This window comes from Conger conger, chromosome 7 (genome assembly GCF_963514075.1).
Source record: "Conger conger chromosome 7, fConCon1.1, whole genome shotgun sequence".
Lineage (NCBI taxonomy): Eukaryota > Metazoa > Chordata > Actinopteri > Anguilliformes > Congridae > Conger > Conger conger.
In genome coordinates, this window is record NC_083766.1 from 34,232,213 (window position 1) to 34,253,792 (window position 21,580).

General features: G+C 43.9%; 1 protein-coding gene across 4 annotated transcripts in view; it reads left to right on the forward strand.

Annotated features, from left to right (window-relative positions):
• dlg2 (discs, large homolog 2 (Drosophila)) overlaps positions 1-21,580 on the forward strand; it is a 239,252-nt gene that overhangs the window by 37,284 nt on the left and 180,388 nt on the right. The gene's annotated exons all lie outside the window — the stretch shown is intronic.

Consider the following 21,580-nt stretch of genomic DNA (forward strand, 5'->3'; position numbering starts at 1 on the left):
TCAGTATTTTTTGGTTGGCAAAAAGACAACTTTGATGACTGGGTTTGTCATCGTAATGGCATCCTGGGTGCATTTCCGGCAGAAAGTTGTCAGCTTGTCTTGCATTTGGTTTAAAGACAAAATAAAGTTAGAGTAGCACTAGCTTCTGCGATATCACATATATACACAAGTGAAATGGATCTTTCCGGGGAATTTTTGAAGGGCAGGGAGTTGATTTGACCGACAAATTAGGACGTGTGTGAAAAGGATATTGATTGTGGGGAAGGGGAGGGAAAATTGACGGACATTTAATCAACATGAACGCCCACTGGTACACAATAACATAACATCTTGTTTTCCCGAAAGTGCATGGAAGAACTTTAAACTACTTTAAGACATGTTCGTAAGGTTATGAAAAATTGACTAAAGTGAGTGAATTTAGATTTCAGCTTGTCTTTAATGCTTCAAAGCTGGCCACAGTTTGTTTTTGAAAGTGTGTTTGTCTTAAAAGAGAAAACCATATTGTTGACAAACCAGACCCTGCGATTCACCACCTGCCCCGAGTGAACTTCCTGTTGAGCTCTCCACATGAATTCTTGCTACCCTGTCCTTTGACTTTGTCATTTGTACTCATTGATTTTTTTCCCCCTCCATGTATGGCTGTGACCTCACTTTGTGGGAACTAATAGCCAGCATGCAGCTTCATGACGATGGTTACACACCTGGTGGTCCTAGTGGCGCTTGAAGCTTTGAACAGAAAGGCCAATGGCAGCATGGATTTTGATACAAACGATTCTCTGTGTGATCTTTATCTCTTCCATTGTCACAGATATTAAGATCTAAAGAGAGGGAGAGACACTCTCTACTGGATTTGAGGGAGTGCTTCAGGGATTTGTGGAGGGGGGAATGGAGAAAAAAGGGTTTCTTTTCTTTTTTTGAGAATGGCAATGACTGTAGGATCACATATCCGGGATATTGAATAGGTGAAGTGTAACGTGAGTGTTTGACGGCCGTTCCCCCTCGGTCTTGTCAAAGCTCCAGCTGGTTGAAATGTTTTGCTCTTGTGAATGGAGGGCATTGATGTCCCTTCTCTTTCTTTCTCTGTGAAACAAGTTCTGTCCTTCTCTTCAGGCTCATTTCAGCAGGTCCTTCTGTCATTGAACCTGCTTGTTTCCTTAAGTGGCCTCCACCATTTTTTGCCCCGATATTATTTATCACAATTTATAAGAGGAAACAAGGAAAGCTTCCAAATCTTAAAAACAAATCTGTATCAGCTTGCGTGGTCCATCAGTATGGTAATTTGAGCTCAGTGTTTTTGCTGGTTGACAAGATATTGGCTCCTTTTAAGTCTTGTGGGAACGTATATTTTTATTTAAATTATATTTCGCTGATCTGACGCAATAACGAGTTCTTTAAACAGCTCGTCTTGACAGTTTTGCTCAAATTCCTCTGCGTATAAATCTCCAGGACTTGGTCTTTATAAATAAATCCTCCGAAATGATCGTTTCTGCAGAGCTGAGACAGCACTTTAATAGAGGTTTCGGGTCTGCCGCTAACTCATTCTGAGACACGCTCACAGGCTTCGTATACATTGGCACGCACGCTCGAACATAGCCTTCACATGCAAATGCACGCATACGCACATGCATGCGCGTGCACACACACGTAAGCAGGAGGAAAAGAAAGTTGGTGAAAAGAAATGGATATTTTTGAAGCGCCAAATCCGGCTTTTGATAGGGAGACTGAGAAAGAAAACCTGAATCTTTCCTCTTAGCCACCGTTTGAGCTCTGAGCATCAGTGGTGTGCTTTGTGCCTCTCCTCCTTCCACCGCGTGCGGTCGTCGGCTCCAGGAGAGGAGAGATTTCTGATGAGCAGACTTAAACCTTCCAAGCCGCTGGCTATCAGCCCGAAAAAACCGCTGCAAGTTTGTGCCGGACGACGTCTGGTGGGCTTTAAGATCGCGCTGGAAACATGATTGCCTGTAGCATTGTGGAGGAGGACTCCCATTACTCAGAAGGGGCCCGGTTCCAATAGCAGCCCGCGTGCCTTTCTCCCGTGGCGGCTAGTTCATCTCCCTTTCTGCATAACGCTGGTTTTGTGGTGATGAGAGCGAGCCGAGGTTAAGCCACTTCCCCCAGAATGGACTGTCTTTGTATTGTAACAACCAAGGTAAGAGCGCGGAGAGAACAAGGGACGACGCTCTCCCCCGGCGCATTTACAGCGGTGTTTTCAGCATATTCCACGGCCGCCTGATTGCGGAATATGTCTGATATTGCACAGCGGACGTCGTTTGTCTTTATTTGTCACCTGTGTTTTTAACCTTAAAGTGACATTGCTTGTTGAAAGTGGTATAACCACACGCTTCCCTGTTTGTCTCCCTTATTTTCCTTTCTGTGAATGCTGTGCTTCCACTGACATGAGCTAGCGTCGCTGTGATCCTTGGAATAGGGAAAAAGGATTAACCCCGCCGCGACCGCCTCTATTGAGACGTTGTGTCGGAACTTGTCGGAAACTTTAGACGGCCACTGTTTTGTTAATCAAAAGATAATGACCTCCTTTAGAGAGACGGTCGCTCCGGACCTTGCTAATTAGTCCCGAGGACAATGAGAAAATGACTGGAACTCGACGTGGGGATGTTGTATGGGGCTGGCTTCTTTATTGTAGCGGCTCTAAATTCCATTTCGAAATAACACCGTTCTGTGCTCTGTTCGTTTGCGTGGATTAATTTATGCGCGGTCTCAGTTCGGTTTTTGGCAGTTTAACTGTACATAATGATTTGAAACCAATATACATATTTGAGCTCTTTAGCGGTGTCTTGCGAATAAAGGCTGTTATCTTTGTCAAAAGGGTGGATAAAATCACTCGGTGTATGGTTATCCATCTGTGTGAAGAACTCCCCCATAGCTTTATCGCTGTATTTCGCTTTCCGTTGAAGGGAGTACTTGTGAAAGTGTGAGTTTTCAGTGAGGAAGTAAAGACACGCAAATCTTGTGTGCTTTTAACGTCTCATCTGGAATGTTTGAGCTTCCGTCGTTTATTCTTGGGTGATTAGAATGTTTGTTTTCTCTCTGAAAGCATGTTGAAATATTCATGTTTATTTGCATGCCATGTTAAATCTATGATGAGAATGGCTGCCGCTAAAAAGAGCTACAGCTTGATTCAGCCAACGTGTGGTGTTCTCTTCCATCAGGCAGAGTGCCATAAAAAAAAATATTGTTACATAATATTCCATTATGTTGTAGCCTTTTTTTATTTATTTTATTTTTTTATATTCTTTTCCAGTGTTCATTTGTCCGAATGTAGTAATTGTACCTATACGGCAGCCCTAAAATGAAAGTGGTCATCCAGAAATTGTGTAGTAGGCCTTTAGTGATGTGGATTAGTTGCTATGTGATGGCATGGCCAGTAATGCTAGGTTCCACTGTGAATGTGGATGCCCTTTCATTGTGGGAAAAGGAGCATCTGTATACTGGTTTGAAATCCCAGCATCCCAGAGACATTTATAAATTGTATTGTTCACAAATAATGTGAACTATTATTTGGCTGTTTTGGCTGTTACTGATATTGCAGTAAAACAGTCCTAATGGTGCAAGCATAAAGCTATGATGGTTCCAACACAACTGGTAACCATATGTGATTTTAACTCGCTGGGTGAATTTCTGGGGAAGGGCTACAATCTAGACCCTGGTACCAATATTCCTTTCTGGATATTAGTCAAATATAAAAGTGCTCAAACAGATATGTGATTGCAATTCAATGCGTGCGTGCGTGCGTGCGTGAGAGAAGGAGAAGGAGAAGGAGAAGGGAGAGGGAGGGTGTCAGATGTACAGGGTGTGTGTGGATCCTACTTGTCAGTTAGGCGCTTCAATACGCATTCACTGATTGGACAATTTCCTGGAAGAGTGAGCAAAGACCACATGCCTGACTCCTCGGCTAAGCTAGCCAGCATTTTCAAGAAGTGATTAGTGAAGAACAATTATTACATAGAGAAGCAGCTTGCATCCCTCACCCAGCACTCTGCCACATGCAGTAGATCTTGGTAATAAAACCGTGCAATAAATTTGGCATTCAGATGTGAGTTTAATTTCACCACGGATGACCCCTTCCTGAAACATTTTTGTTTCCGAGCCATCGTTCTAATTTGTGCCGGAATGATATAAGGTGCCTTAGTCCCGCACGGGCTGGTAATTGCATTTGTAAATGATGTTGTAAGTGATGTTGTTATTGCTTTTTCACGCATGTGTGTTGATACAGCAGCTTCATAAACTCGACTCCAAAGTGTGTTTAGTCCTCTAAAATAAATGTGGGCGAAATATCCAATCTTCACTGTGTGCAGACAGAAGCTTGCCCATGAGATAGGGTGGCCTGTAGCGTAGTGGCTAAGGTAAATGACTGGGACACGCAAGGTCGGTTGTTCTAATCCCGGTCTAAGATCCGCACAGCCGTTAGGCCCTTGAGCAAGGCCCTTAACCCTGCATTGCTCCAGGGGAGGATTGTCTCCTGCTTAGTCTAATCAACTGTACGTCGCTCTGGTTAAGAGCGTCTGCCAAATGCCAATAATGTAAAGATGGACAATATCGAAAAGCATGGAGCAGTCCTCACATTCTAAAATCTTCATAATTTTATTTTGTTTGCTCTTTGTTTGGTTCTATTTTGGTTTGATTTAAACCTTATCTTTCTGAAGAAACTTAACAGAAGTAAGGATGAACTAAATGACTGTCATTTTTCTCTTCAAAGGTCTTTGAAGCTTTTCCATGTCTTCTGTTGACCAAAAAGTGTGCTGTATTTAGCAGAGCCAGGCATAGCACTTTTCTGAGGGGAAACAAAAAAATTTGAGTGTAAAATTATAGTCACAATTTTATTTTTGGAAGCACATTGCCTAAATATTTGTAAAATTCCATCTGTACTATAGTGTAATTGTGTAAATACGTGGTTATGTTGATTTAACACTAGACACATGAACAGGGAATACTCTGCATTAACCTGTTCAGACAAGGTGCTATACCTATCTCTTGAAGCAAGGTCATACATCCTCACTACAACAAAATGACCGAGCAGCTACCTATTTAATAGTGCTGACAAATATGAAGTTGCATGCTTTGTTTTAAAGTTTTATTGCTAAGTGAAACAGTGAAAATTAGAATATTGTTTTTAAAAATGGCTTGTTGAGACTGCCCTGTTATTTTGCTCCCAGCAGGTTTTATTGTACATCATTAAAAAAAAAAAAAAAACATGTTGATGTTTCCAATGCTTTGTGCTGAAAGAAACTAGGCTACTTAGAGACACACTCTTATGAGTTTGCAGTGTTGCGCTGTGGAAAAAGAGCTCTATCCCATTTCATTCTAGCAGACTGGGCCGATGGCCACCATGACAGGGGCAGGGCTTGATTTATGGTTCACTGGGTACCACTGTGGCGAGTGTTACAGACTGTGTCTGGAATATGGAGAGCTTGATATTTGTCTTGGGGCTAAAATGGCAGTCCAGGGGAGACTGGGGAAAAATTTGATCCAAAGAACAAGCGCAATCCCCAGGGTCCCCCCTCTTTCATTCTCCTGCTGCAGAGGCCAAAAGTGTCTTCCGCTTCTGCTGCCACTGGCCTGTTGCTTTTGGCTGTCAACTTCTTTATGTCGTGTGTACTGCATCGCTGAGGAGTTCATTTTTCTAGCGGTTAACGTCTTCCTGCGGTAACGGGTTGCCGTCTGTCTTTATTGACTTTAAATCCAGATTTAATTACCGTAAATCCTCAAATAGCCGGGGGCGTGGTCGATTCGGACAAATAAAGGCCGGCCCCCAAATACAAGCTGGGGTATTATTGCCTACCTGTAGGGCTATCAGTCCATGAGCACTAGAACAATTGTTTTGATTTAACTCAGTGAAATAAGAGCTCTTCTTAATATTTTGAATTGTTGGTTGGTTTAATACTGTTGCCAATGAAAAGTCGTTGTCCTACACCATGGGTCTCCAACATGTTGCTCTCAAGCTACCAGTCCCTTGCCGCCCCCTTCTGAGTAGCTTGCCAAAGGCTGAAGCAGTATACATTTAAACACAATTGTTGCCGCGAGGCATTCCAGCCTACGAATTTAATAAAAAGTAAATCAGGCAAAATAAAAAATTTACTCAATTTAGGCTACTTGGCTACACAATAAGGTTTCCATATATTTACAGCACCGTGCACGTTCAATGAATGAATGAAAGCATTTGCCTTGGCTCACAATAAACAGACAGGTGGAAATCCCAACACTCTTTCAACTACATAAAACTTAACAGTGAACCATCAAATACCCCCCAGATTTCAGTGCCCATCAGTCCCGACATTTAGCAATAGAATCAAACAGTCCAAAAGTAAATTAAATCCCAAACCAAAGCGAAAATATTTTGATATTTGCTGCTCCAAACGAAACGCATGTCTCACAATAAAACGCACTTTAGGGGAAAAAAAGATCCTTAACTTGCTGTTATCTACGCTAATTTGTTATTGTTCATGAAGGCGTAATAAACTAAGTCTGTTAAGACTAACACTATGACATACCAAACGGTGTTCCTGATTAGCCTACACTAATTGATTTCTGAACGGTTACAGGACGTGTTGAACAGTGTTGGCCCACTAAGTGTAGCCTTTTACTTTGTTTCTAAGAATAAAATTCTGCAACAGAAGCCTAATAAGAAATAAAGGCCTGCCTCGAATACAAGCCTGCCCCAAATAAAGGCCTGTGCTTTGTGCAGCCTAAGTAAATAAAAAACCCCGGCCACAATTTGAGGATTTACGGTAAGCACTGTGTGCTTTGCATGAAACCATTTTCGCATACGTACTTATTTTTTCTCTGTCATGTTTGGTAGAGTAAGAAAGTACAGAGAGTTCTGGAAAAGAACTTGATGAGTACATGCGCTTGTTATTAGTGTAATTAATCCATCTACAAATTGTGTTTCTCATAATTTGTGTGTAGTAAGTCTTGTAAACATTGGTAGTCTTTGTCATGTTAAAAATGAATTGAAGATCCTTGGTACAGTTTTCCTGGAGAAAAAAGTAGTTACAGCTTAGCGACACCAAAAAACCGAGAGAAGAATTGTGGAAAAAGCCTGTACAGGAGCTGGACTATGTCTGTACGAAGTACCCTGTTTGTACTGGAGACATGCTCCATCAATTCAATATAATTTTTTTAATGTATAGTGCTTTTCACTGAAGACACTTTACAGAGTAACACAGAAGAGAATTAAACATATCAGCCCTAAACCCCCAATAGCATATGAGGAAAACGACCCCCTTTCGGGGAGAAAGATGGATCCTGAACAGTGTCGAGAAAAAACTCCCTGATGGGAAGAAATCTCGGGATGAACCTGTAGGGGTTGTCAGCTGCGTTCTACCTTGTGCGCCTGGACTCTCTCTGATGACATCCAAATGATTCCCTTGTTTAAAAATGTACACTTGGTAGACCTGCACACCAGCTTGCTAATGCAAATATTTAATCAGCCAGTCGTGTAGTAGCAACTACATGCATAAAAGCATGCAGAAGTGGTCAAGAAGTTCAACTGTGGCTGCTGATCTCCTGGGATTTTCACACACAACAGTCTCTAGAGTTTGCAGAGAATGGTGCGAAAAATGAAAAACATCCAGTGAGCAGCAGTTCTACGGGCAAAAACACCTTGTTAATGAGCGAGTTCAGTGGAGAAGGGCCAGATTGGTCAAAGCTGACAGGAAAGTGACAGTAACACAAGTAAACAGACATTACAACAGTGGTATGCAGAAGAGCTTCTCTGAACACACAACGCATCAAGCCTCTTAAGTGGGTAGCAGCAGAAGACCAATAAGTCTAAAAAATAAGTCTAATAAATACCTAATAAAGTGCTCACTTGGTATATATTACTGTTAATACAAAAATGTCTCACTTGGTGGGCAGACTCAAATTTCAGCTTAAATAATTGCACAGTTCATACTATCAGTTTTTAAAACAAGCTTCTGAAGGAGACCCGTAGATTGTGAATATGAACTCATGGATATGAGAGAATGTGCATTGCCCTGTTGAATCTGGGAAGGCCTGCTCCATGTTAATTCTTGGTGCTCTCTGCCATCACTTTCTATCCCCACACCATTACCAGATCTTGACAGAAAACAAACCGAAGACTGGAACCCTATAAACATTCAGCCATTTCAACAGCTGGCAGTGAGCCTTCTTTAACATAATGACAATATCAGCAGCTCTGAAAGAAAGAAAAGAAACGAACGCCATTAATGATGGCAAAAACCGAGAGAATAATTTAGAGGTTATGTAATCTTTCCGAAGCCCACAGCTTAAGAAGTTCTTTTTAGACGGACCCCCCCTTTCCCGCACTGATGACGTAATGCAGAAAAAGGCATCCAGGAGGTGGAATTAGAGTGTGACCGTACGGTGTGGGTTCCCGGGCTCACCCGCGTAGGAGCAGCTCGCTGATTTCTCACCACACAAACTCCTCCTCACCCTGTTCTCAGCTGGGGGAGGAGGGCTCTCCACACAGGCTCTTCAGTGCCTCTGCCTCAACAGCGTTGGCTACACTCACTCCATCCAGCGAGTGCGGCTGTGGGTGGAGTCGGTTCAGTGATGCAAGATGGAAATCTCTTGAACGTGTAATTTATTGGACAGGTTTTCAGGTTAAGCAATTATTGATGATTTCTGCCGGATTCCTGCTGTAGGGTGTACAGTTCTGCATATCTTGTACGGGGTGTGTGTGTGTCTGTTTTTCTTTTTTTTTTTGGCAGTAGCAATTACCGTAGCTATTCTGGCCAGACGGTTTCTTATATAATACAAAGAAACCTTCTGCGGTTCTTTTCTCTCTCTCCTAGCAGCAGGAAAATATGTGCCAGCCTTTCAGAAAAAGGCATTTGCAAAGGGTGCTTCCAAGACCCCCTCGTCTCCTTGGGTCTGCTTTTTGGGCTCTGTCGCTGGTGCCACGTCTTCTCTTCCAGCACTTTCTTCGAAGACCTCTGACTGCAAACTGCTCCGCCCGCCACCACGGCCTATTAATAGCGTGGTTTAGCTCTCGCTCAGAATAGTTATGGTTTAGCTTCACGCACGCGGAGGTTTTTGAAGTCGTCCTGATGAACCCACCGTGCTTTTGTTTTGAATCAAATTGGCTCGACTCGATCCGGTACGGTTATCCCGAGAAATCTGTATGTTGAAAAGTGTTTATTTTTTATTTATTTATTTTTGGGCTTTGTTACTGTGATGTAAAAGATGACTGAAGTATAACAGGTGAATTTATTGCACATTGTGACGCTCACAAGGATATCAGGGTAAGGAGTGAGAGAGGAATGGACAGCATGTGAAAATGTCACGTTATTCACACTGGATTATCGTAACATTAAATTAATATAGTCTATTTTAAAGGCCTTTTCTTCCAGAGTCTTTAGGGAAAGTCGTGACATAAGAGCCTTGTCTGTATAACACATACCCTCTTAAAAGACCATGACTTTGTATACTTGATAAAAGGTTTTTTTATTTTTTTTATCACAATTATTTTTCTATTCAGTGAGAATGTCCACTGTGGCCTTAATGCATTCCGTTGTGAGTCATGTAAGTGCTTGTGTGGGATTTGTCTTGGGCGAATCATATTCTCAGTGCCAGACTGGCTTCTGAAACTGAAAGCTCACCTCACTCGCTGTGAAGGTTAAGATGCGTTAATGCAGGACTTGTGGGCCCCTTACTGCCTAACAGTAACCCCTGGTTACAGCGGGGGTGGTGCCCCGTCACTCCTGCCGACGCTAGGTGAGAAAAAAACCCTTGCAGATTGTGCTTCCTTTTGTCCTGGCATGCGTAAGTGCTAGATTGCGCAGGCTCCCTGCTAGCGCGCGGCGTTGCATAACGGGTAAACACTCTGCCTTCCCATGATCCTCCTGGGCCTGCTGTCGACACCCCGCCACTCTCAGGATGACCCGCGGCGATCGCAGCGATGATGAGGATGGTGATGACGAAGGTCGTCCCCGGCGAGTTACGGCGGGCCACGCTGACACCGTGGCAACGGGGAGCGCTCGGCAACGACGCCCGAAAGCTTGCTCGGCATGCAACATTCATGAAGCAGCAGGGATGTTATGGTGTCTAATTGGAATCCTGCATCGGTTGCTCGTGCCGCAGGAAGGCTCTGATTCTCTGAGCGGGGAGCAGGGAGCAGGGAGCAGGGCAGGACGGCGTGAAGGTGCGACACCAGTACCGGGCCCACACTGTCGCGTGGCACGTAACTTTCCAGTTACGTGCCACGTAACTGGAAATCTACACAGATTTGGAGTTTTAAGTATATTTAAGCATATTTCCAGCACCAAGGCGGGGAACAGAAGAGGGGCTCTCTCGCCTCTCCTCTCCTTGCCTCGCCTCTGGCCCTGCCGTGCGGTCGTTGGGTAACGACCTTGACACGACCTTCGCTCGCCAGAGGTCCATCTGCTGTCACACGAAGGGCCAGAAAGGCCGTACGCCATCTGCTGCAAGTCTTGCGTGAAAAAGCGAGGTCCTTTTCACGGTAAAAGACGTCTCGCGAATGTAAAAAAACTGGAATTTGCTTTATTTTTCCCCCCACGCTGTGTGGGAAATGAGGCGAGCAGAGCTGGGGTTTTCATGGCTGCCGGGCGGGCTGACGTAGCGTAACTCCAAACTAAACGGCGGGGTTGAAGAACGCTTCCCCCCCCAGCGGTCCCCGCTCGGTCAGGTGAGCTCGGGATCAGGAGCGGTCTGCCGGTGGTTTGGCAGGAAGGCTTCCAGAGCCGCCAACTCCTTCAGAACGTAGCGTGCTCAGGTGCACGGCTGTTTTGACAGTCGTGCTTTTCATTTGGTCAGGTACTGTAGCCCTAGAGCCCTTTTACCCACTACTTAAATAACAAGTTATATGTGACGATTAAAAAAAATAGGCTAGTTCCCATTATTTTTTTGTTGTTGTGTGGGATTTAACCTGCAGAAATGCACATAATTGTCTAGCTACTGAATTAAAGGGCTAAGGCCTATTGGAATTAAGTGTTTCATATTACCCTGTAATTACATGTAATTACAGGCTCATCAAATAGGTTGAACGTCTTGGAAGAAAGGAAATTCAATCGCCAACCAAGTTCCATATGAATTCACTTTCCATCAGGAAAGACATTATTTAAATTGCTAGATGTTGTGGGGAACAGCAATCATGTGATCAGCTTTTTTTTGAATAACGAGCCATCTGGCACGCTAGATTTTTAGATTCTGGTAAGTTCATCCACACCAGAAATGGGGAAGAAACACATTGACGTGCACTGAATGGGGATTCCAGGGATCGAAGAATGAGGTATGACACCGACAGTGTGTGGACCTTCAATTACCTCAATCTTTTTGACCAAATCGAGAAGGTTAACTCTTCACCAAAATACAATGAAACAAATCAAGTGAATCAAAGTTGATATCAATGAGGTTCAAATCAGTGAGTGGTCTCTTTCTTCTTTGTGAAGACGTTCCAAACTGTTTATTTTGGTAAGCCAATTGTTTGCCTGTCTGTGACATTTTTCATTTCTCAGCCTCATAATAGTTTCCTTGACTGTCTTTGGCAAAACCTCATCTTGACAAACAACAATAACAGACTTCAAAGGCAATCAAGACTAGATACTGAAAGCTTTCTTATACCTGCACTAAGGAAGCAATTGAGTACAACACCTTACTAACCAGAAACTGCTGAGAAGCCAACTGTCTAATTACCTTTGGTCCCCTAAAGGTAATTAGGCACAATGAATTGAATGTATAAAATACTATGTATAAAAAGGATGTAAATCCAGCACTGGTCCCCCTATATGGATTTAAATACCCCCAAATGAAGGGTGACTGTCTGCACGTTAATGTCCTAGTCATTGTTTTCTTTCAAATCCAGTGTGTCGGTGTGCAGAGCCAAAATAACAAATATTGTACTGCTGTCCAAATGCAATATTTGTTATTTGCTGTCCAAATATACGATATTGTCCAACAGCTACTCGCTGTTTATAAAATTTAAATGCACACATGAAAATGCATCATTCAATGTGTGTTTTTGAAATACTAGTTCTCAATGATTAGGGCCTGCATATTCTGGTTGTGACGTAGCATTACAGGTAACAACCATGTCTGTGGTCAGGATCTGCCCAAGGCTGTGGATCTGGCTTCCTCCGCTCCCTGTACAGCGGGATGCTCCCACAAGGACTCCAGTAGCCCTGCTTGTGCTGAATTGTGCTGAAACTGAGCACAGCACAGTTTGAACCCCGTCTCGTGGTAAGACCACGGTCAGGTCTGTAGGGGCATCTGGGGTCAGACTTGGGGAACTTGCAGTGCTCTTATTACAGTACTCTTATTACAGACCATGCGCTTACAGGGCATTTCATAACCTCTTTGTCTGTGTTGTACTTGCGGCTGAGGTAAAATGTTGCTGTCGTGTGATTTTCCTTAGTCTCATTGAACCTGAGAGAATTGAATGGTACAGCATCTGAATGTGAACGACACCTAAAAGTCATGTCCTGAAAACGCGGCTGTTTCAGTATTGTCAAATTTCTCTACGATCTCATGTTTACACAAATAAGTTTACTAAAAGGGGTATTACCTAATTATGTAAGTTTACTTTCTTCAAAGAAGGAACTTTTTGATCTACATCTTTGATGTTTGGATTTTGGTGACAAATGTTGCCCTTGTGTGGTGACAGTCACAGTTCTTTTTTCTTTCTTTTTTTTTTTTTTTTTTTACCTGTTTTACATATATTATGTATATCATTGTGTTTATAGATTAGTAGCAAATTCACCTTTTAACTTAATAGCCACATCTACTCATTCTTCAAACGACAGAGACTACACAAGACCATTTAGGCAACTTCCTTTCAAATGCTGCTTTCTAATTCGCTTAAACTCTCGTACAACAGATTAAATAGTTATCTGATTCATATTTTTTCTTTGACTTTGGCTTTCAGTGTGTGCTATTATTGTTATTATTAAATTGGCCTGTATTATGTTTTTGCATTCTCTTACTGGAGTAAAATATCAAGAGCCTATCCTGATTATATTTGTGGTCTTGTTCTAATCATTTTTGGAAAGTGCTCAGTGTTGTATGTGTAAATATTTGTAAATATAAATGGAAATGTAAAAAATAATTTCCGACTCACTGCTGCTCTTCATATAAGTACTTGTTCCTTTTCTTAGTTTTACATGAACCTGATTTCTGAATTACTACGGGGCTACGGTGTATCCGCATCCAGGAGCTGACTGCTTTGTATTAGAGCAGTCTCACTATGACGTGGGAAACGTGACCTCTATTGCCCCCTATTTACATGCGGAGCCAGCGGTTAGTATCGGAGCAGGCCCTGGGCGTTACCGAATGTGCTGGCTCATGCTTGGAGCCGCGCTGTGCTGCGCTTTTACAGAAAAAGATGACGCGCGTCTGAAAAGGACGCATATCAGAAGAGCGGACTCAGGGTCACGTTCCCTCAGCTCCCTTCTCAGCTGCCGATGTGCAGCGCTGGCGTTTTTTCAGTCTGCCGCGGCCTGAACCGACGCAAAAGCGCAAACGCTTATGAACGCGGTACGCCGTCTGTGACCGGGTCCGTTTGGACTTGGGAGTGTGATTGCGTTACGTTTGCTCGGTCCGATCGTAAGCAGAGAGCAGTGTTGGACACACAGGGGTCTGGGTGCATTCGGTAATGAGCAGATGGTGACATCACTGCAGATATTGCCCCAAAGAGCATAACGCATACAGTGTTGCGTGTCATGTAGGTTTAGCCTGGAGGTGAGGTGCTAATTTGAGAGTACACGTCTGCCTGTTCCACTGCCGGTCTCTAGTGCAGTGCAAGCCTTTTTAATTTGTTATTTCATTTTTTTTTTTTAACTGACCTTGCCCACTGTAAATATTTGTAGAACGAAAACTCTGAACTGAGAATGAAGATGAAAAGGAAAATTCTGCCAGTGTTATAATCCAGTTTGTCTAATAACCAGAAAAGTGTGACTGTTAAAAATATCTTCTCAATGCAGTCCCTTCAGTTTTTGATATGTGGCATGTTTGTTGCCAGGAAACGGTTTGCTGGCTTTTCTTGGGTGTGTGCAGGGCCCTACTGGTGAACTGGAAATAAATTAATTTCACAATGTTCATTGTAAAGAAATTCACTCTAAAGAAAAGGATGAAAACCCTGTCTACCCTTTTAGTTTCTGAAATGGATGCTCATTTTATTTTATTCGCAAAAAGGGCATAGCTGAGCTACAACTTCAGTTGCAATTAGTTTGTAATAAAAGACATCAAAAACCCAGGGGATTCAGAGAGAGCCAATTGAAACCACGTGGAACGGATCTGTCCCCCTTTTTCAAGCTTAATTTGGAAAGCCTCGTCGTGCCTCTGAACCCCACCTACCCCAGCAAAATGTTCCTGCATTCGCTGAAGCTTTGGCACCCGGCCACCCCTGTTTCCACTCTGCAGTCCAACTTTGGGCTGGTGTACTGTACCGAACTGCGCAGGCCGACTGCAGACCCCCAGTCACCTTAAAGGGAGCCGGTAAACCGTGACAGTCACAACCCTTATTCTTCTTCCACATGCAGGGTACAGATAGTCTGTTATGCCACTGCTCGATATTGGGCCTTGTTAGCGAAGGGCTTATGCTATATTTACCGAGGCAGGTGAAATGATATTGCGTATCTCTTAAAATATCACAGCATTATTTAAGTAAGGTGAGTCACAAAGAACGCTAATGTAAAGACTCCTGTGTAAGCCCTTGTAGGGGTGAAGAACGGCTGATCTCTGGTGTTGCGGTTTACCACACAAGCCTCTGGAGGCAAGAGCAAGTTCGGCAGCTTCTGAAATCACATCCCCTCCCCCCTCCCCCCCCCCCCCCACCGCAGCTCTGCGAACCATCAGCAGTTCGGGAAGTCGCTCTTCAGAAGGGGTTTATCGCTCCGTGGACTTGAGACTGAGTTTAAGAAAGAGGATTAATGCTGTCACATTACAGCAGCAGCAGGAGAGAGAAGAAAATGGCTGGAGTATTAATATGCCGTATGCGCAGAAAGTGCGCTGGCGAAACGTGTAACGGGATCAGTGCGACTGACGCGCCCCGCCCCGCCCTTGCGATCCCGGCCCATTTCTGCTCTGTGTTCGTGTTTTTTGGTCCCTCCCGTGGCCCGTGCCGCCCCTGGGAGACGCCCTGTGGAAGGGGCTGAAGACAAGCCCCCGGCCCACTTCCCCGTGTAGGCCTAGCACGGCACAATCCCGGCGGACAGATTTTAACGCGAGGGAATGATCCGCATATTCCGCCAGGCCGGCGGAGCAGATCTGTGAGAGCGAGAAGGCCGTGTCACCTTATCTCTCTCTTTCTCTCTTCATTTGGCCCTTCCTTAAATAAGGCTTTACATATTTAGTGGTTTTGCTAATCTCAGGGATCTTATGGTTGCTAACAGTTGAATACAGATGCTGCATGAGCTTGGGGCCTCTCAAGTGTTGCCGTTTCATTTACAGTGTTGTGTTGTGTTATTGCACAACCCCCTCTTGTGGTACGCCATGACTTCTCTTTGGCTGGAATCAAATGCAGTGCGAACCTTTTAAGTTACAGCTTGTCAAAAACTAGTGCTATAATAGGTGGCCTTCATTTCAAATGTAAGAAATGGTTGTGTATGAAAAAAATAAAAGAAAGCCCAATGTGGATTCTAAGCAGTCAGCTGATCGGACTTGAACTGCGGGCAATCCAAGTACGCTTATCTACCCCCCCCCCCCCCCCCCCCCCCTCTTTTCAGCATGTCTGGAGTTGTCAGCACACATCATTGTTTACGCTCAGTGAGCCAATCATATCGCTCCCCTGCACCAAGAAGCTATTTTCATCACAAATCACTGAGCACCTTGCGACGTTAATCAAAACAGAGGACAATGCTAGTGTACGGTCCTGCATTTTGCTGATCAGCACATCTGCTGAAACGCTTACACACGTGGCAAATTAATGTATTAGCGTGTTGAATTATCTGACTCGGATTTTTACCAGAATACGACCCAGGATTCAATGATTTTTATGGTGGGGTCCTCAAAAATGGTCAATCGGACATGCAAGTGAGCAGCCTTCATCCCAGGAGATGAATCTCTGTTTCTCTCAGCCTTATGCAGTCTCGTGAGCGTTTGACTGCATTGCCAGCTTCTGTTCCGCTGGAGTGAGTGAGGATGTGAACAGTGTGGGGCAGGGGATATTCTTCTGAATCATACCTGTGGTCAAATGAATAAACCCATTTCATTGTAAATGTACTTTTTTGCCAGTGTGCAGGTCTTTCATACCTCTCTAGTTTACTGTAAATGTAATGAAATGTGACATCAGCGCTTGGCTTGGTAACTGAACTGGCAAACTTAACCTGAAGATCCCAGCCTCCCAGCGCTCACCCAGGTTAGAGTGCCTCAGACTCATCCCTGACGCATAATACAATAGCAGTAAGGCTTACTAGTAGATACCAGAGAGGAGCTCCACAAATCAGAGAGCATGTTGATGACAACCAGCAGGGCAATGTGGATGGTAATTGGTGGTTACATTTTAGTTATGAGTTCCCAGTGGGGAGTAGCGTCTACCAGTTAGTGCCGACACTGTGTTGTTAGTTATTCCCAGCGCGTATTCCTCGATTGGAGGAGTTCCACCTTGTTGTCTACCGAGTCTGTCTCAGCCCTACTTACAATGGGTTACCCCTCAGGAAGGTGTTTGGCCTAACTTAGGAACGGGCGACGTGAGAATGGGACTTGAAGGCAGGGTGTAGCTGTGTGTGGTGCTGACTGAGGAGTTTTAAAAGCAGGAAGCATCGGTAGGGCCATAATGCCGAGGGGCCTTCAGGCTCACACTCTGGGACTGGGCGTGAGACTTGGGAGGAGATGTCCTCATTTCAGAGTCTCTGTTCCACAGCTGCTTTGCCAGTGCTTTGTTACATTGCATTCATTTGGGAGACACTTTTTTACAGAGAGACTTAAAACACGGCAGCTTGTTTTCATGTTTATGATTTATTTTTTAATGAGTATTTTGTCTTATAAATATATTATTTATTTTTTTATAGAGATCCAAACATGTGAAGTCACAGATGCAACACATCTTTTAGCCAAAGTCTTTTTGTCAGAAGAACAGAATGAGAATCTGGGTTTTCATGTTCAGCATGAATAAAATTCTGCATAAATAATTCACATAAATAATGAAGCATGCTGTTTTTCTCGATGTTGCCGGCACGGAGGCATTATGTTTTCAGGTTGTCTCTTCGTCCATCGTCCTTCAGTTCGCTGTCCGTCCATCCGTCCCATTCTTGTGAATGCGATATCTCAGGAACACCTTGAGGGAACTTCTTAAAATGTGCCCATTTGGTCTCAAGGATGAGCTTATTCGATTTTGATGGTCAAAGGTCGTGACCTCATAAAATACATTTTTATCCATGACTCAAGAATTTATATGCTAATTATGACAATTTCTGACAAATGTCTAATAGGATGAAATGATGAAGTGATGACATTTTATATCCGAAAGGTCAAAGGTCAACTTCACTGACATAATGTTTTGCTTACCACTGTAGCTGAAAAAACGATCTTGGGTTATTTTGTTTGTTGATTGGTGATGTAATCATTAGTTGATATTTTAGAGTTAGTATACACTTTTTGTTTGAATATTCTTCAGTTGTTGGGTTGACAGAAAAAAATGATGGTGCAAATCAAACGTGACATTTTAATAATTAAATATTTTTCTTTGTCTTATCCTTCCACCACTCTAAATAACTAAATATTCAAGTTGTAATGAGAAAATAGTTTCTTAATTTAATGTTGTTTACATTATAGGTTACACCAATGACAAGGAAACGGCACATTAATTATTTAATGAAATGTATAAAAATAATAAAAATACATTAAGCTCTACTTGTTGTGGATTCAAGTTGTGTTGCAACTTCAACAAAGGCACCTAAATTACTTCTGGCATTATTAATTGCTTCTCTGGCATGAGGCCATTTGCTAAAAATAAGTAGTACAAAATAATTCGCAAACAGGCAACAGTGAAATGCACAAAAAAGCTTAATGTCTTACTTCTTTGCTCTCAAGTAGAAATATTGTGCCTGTTTTAAGTTACCTCTTCCTTGCCAGTAAAGCATTCTTGAAAGCAATCAAATCGTCTCACCTCATTGGCTATCTTTTTGCCTTGTGTAGCATAAAAGTAATATGAATGTATTGTAAATATAAGACTGAAACGCTTGTTATGGTTGTCTTATTTTTGATTTGTTTTTTTTTTTGCCGTGTTTGTCTAAACCCTCCAGAGGAAGCACTTGTAAGGAGATTAGTGGTCAGGGCATGAGGGCAGATGCTCTGACTCGCCTAGCAGAAGGTGTGATCTCAGCCAATCATGCCATTTATCATGGCTTTAACACCTCTCAGTTCCAATCTTGTTGAGCCTTAGCAACAAGGGTTTTCGCCTCAGTTTCCTGTGGTTGGCAGTGCTTCCTGTGCCATCCATTTAAAATGACATGCCGTCTTGGAGCAGTCATTTTCTCTCTCATGAATTTTGATGTCAAATCGAAATCCCAATGCTGCACACGTGCAGCCGTGGCGTTAAATGAGAGTTTTTATTTCCCCGGGACTGTGTGTGTGATGTAATGCAGTTTAAGTAATGACATCGATAATGGAGGTGAAGGTACAGTTAATGAGTCACAACACTGCGGCTGACCGCTCTCATGGATCACGTCTCATTCGACGGCGGACAAATCCCCGGCGGCTGAATTATTGGAAACCAAATAGGCATGGATGCCCGGGAGACGTGCTGCAGCTCCCCCCTTCTGCTTCGGAGAATTTAAGGTTCACGCCAGGCTGTATTTCCGCATACGAGGAGCGGCGTGATTATCGGTTTTCAGATCCTAATTGTACGCTTTGTCCCTGCAATCCCCCGGGCTGCTCTACTCCTTCACCCACCCCCTCCGTCCTGCACCACCTCCTCCTCCTCCTCCTCCTCCTCCTCCTCCATCCTCATTCACTCCTCTGCCACCTCCTCGCCCCTCTCCCTCTTTCTCCCCCACCTCCTATCTCACACATTCCGTTTGTTCCCAAATGCCTTTAAACCAAAGGGAGGGGGGGAGGGGAGGATCTTTTTCATCTGTACTGTAAAGCCGCTAACCACGGAACTAGTTACCACGGTAACGGGGAGGCTTGCACAAAAATATATTCTATAAAGCGCCTTCGGTTCCTCCCACCGCATTCCTCCTCGCGCCTGGTGAGCGCCTCTGTCTCCAATCTGTGACGGGCTGCGTCTCAATCCGCGTCAACTCGACTGATGCTAGATGGACCAGGACAGGGCAGTGGCTGGCCCATGACGGTCCAGAGGAATTTTACATTTGAGATAACCACCCTTTCCCTTCATTACAGCGTGTGACCTTGGCCATTGGAGCCCTGCTGCCTTTTTAATAGCTGGGTCTGCTTTAGCGGTGCGTTTCGTTCACTGTCGGTTGTTCCATTTGGAAATATTGTCTGACTTGTATTAGACTTGTGTAATAACTGTCTTCTTTTACTGGGTATTTTCACCCAAAAGCTGAAATCTAAAGAGTGATTCTGTATCTTTTTCAAATGTGTGTATTTATAATATAATCTGTAATCTATAAAAAAAATCTGCAGTATAGCATATAGGCCATCTAATGAATGCAAATGTTTGATTACCTCCTCAACTCATCCTTGACGAAATGTTCTTGACACACACATCTCCAGAAAGCAGCCAGAATGCATTACGTGTAAACTGTGCATGCCTTTTTCAGTACATGTAGACAGTTTACCTTCCCTCACTGGATGCTGAACCTTATCATACGTGAAGTAATATTTGCACTGAAACTGAGTAACAACTGCAGCAACTGTCACCATCCTCCAAGCAAAAAAAGTGGTTCTCCTTGTGGTCTGATGTAAATTTCTGATGGCAGCCTCTAATGTTCACTCTTTTCTAATGTTACTGGGGTTGTACCACAAGGTTGGGTTTGGTTGATATTGACTGTCGGGGGCAGATATGCCTGTCTACAACCAGACACTTCAGTGATAAGCACCACCTTCTTCTGCAGTCATCATATTGTCGACATGAAATCATTGTTTAAAAAAAAAAAAAAAAAGAATTGACTCGTTTTCGGAGCCACAGAATTTTATCATAGCTCCTCCTTCAAATGGATTCCATGATGTTTGTGTAATGGAGAAATACGATTACATTACCAATATAAACACTATAGACTTATAAACTCTATGCTGCCTGTCAGGGGAGAGGCTGCAGTGGACTCTCATGAGAGAATGGCAGTGCTGTTTGTCACATGGGTGGAAATCTGATTCAGATTTTCTGATTGGTAGGCCTCAGCTGCTCTTCTCTCTCAGGCTTTCTGGTTGGCAGTTACGATGTGATGTGCCATTATACTGAATTCAGTTATTTCTTTGCTGCTGTCGGAAATACGAGGAAATGCTGAAAAAGTTTCATACTGTAGCGGACTGCTTCAATGCATCAGACCGCTGGGTTATTGAATTGGGGACGGTAATGGAATCAGCTCCCCTCTGCGAAGAGGGAGATCTGGGAGATGAAGCTGGCAGCGGAAACCAACAGGTCATCCAAGTCTTCCCTCAATCACACATCGAGGTTGATAAATTCAATTGTAGCGTTCACAGGAAATGCTCAGTGTATCGCGAAGACTGCACGCGTTTTCCTCCTCATCGCTAAGGAGCCTGCATTTCCTACAGAGTCTCAAGCTGGCAGGGGCATTATGTAACGTTTGGGGTTGTTGAAAGAAATACAAAAGGAAAGGCAGTCATTTCGTTTTCAGAACGGCGCCGCCAGGGTCGGCTGCCTTTTGGAAGCCTGAGCTCTTCCTCCTCGTTCTCCCGATTCGTCTCCGCCGAGAGTAACAAGTTATACTTTAACCGCTCTCCTCCCTCCTCCTCCTCTTCATCTTCATCCTCCTGACAGCAGCGCAGGCAGTTGGAGTGTGTGCGCGTGTGTCTCCGCAGTGTGAAGTATCTGTCAGCTCTTGTCCTCCATCCAGCAATAAAGCCTTCACGCCATGTCTCTTACCCATGAGCCTCTCTGAAAGTCTCCCAAAACCAGCCTGGCGCTGGAGCTGCCGGCCGCAGACGGACAGCGCTCCCTCCTGCGGACGCACGTGCTCAGGGATGTGATGTGACCGTGATCTTTCGCCTCCTGCCCTGCTTCATTTTGGGGCTTTTTTTGGTTGCTTTCTTTTTTCCTTTTCTTTTTTACCTTGAGACGCACTTGCTGCAGGTCCATGTGCTTGTTGTTGCTTTGCAATGTTCTTTGCATGTTACTGTGCACTGAGGACTAATGTGAAGGTAAGCTCTGCGCACGTTTGCATAGGGTCTGTGTGTCTGAGTCTGTGAGTGTGAGTCTGTCTGTGTGTGTGTGTGTGTGTGTGTGTGTGTGTGTGTGTGTGTGTGTGTGTGTGTGTGTGTGTGTGTGTGTGTGTGTGTGTGTGTGTGTGTGTGTGTGTGTGTGTGTGTGTGTGTGAGAGAGAGAGAGAGAGAGAGCGAGAGTTGGAGTAGATTTGGGGGACTACGTGTATGTGCTTTCGTGCTTTTAAATGCTGATTCTTTGGAACTGCAGCTGCACACACACACATCGTCCAGGTTGTTGTGAGAAACGGTGCCGTGCGTCACCGGAGGGAATGGAGACGGA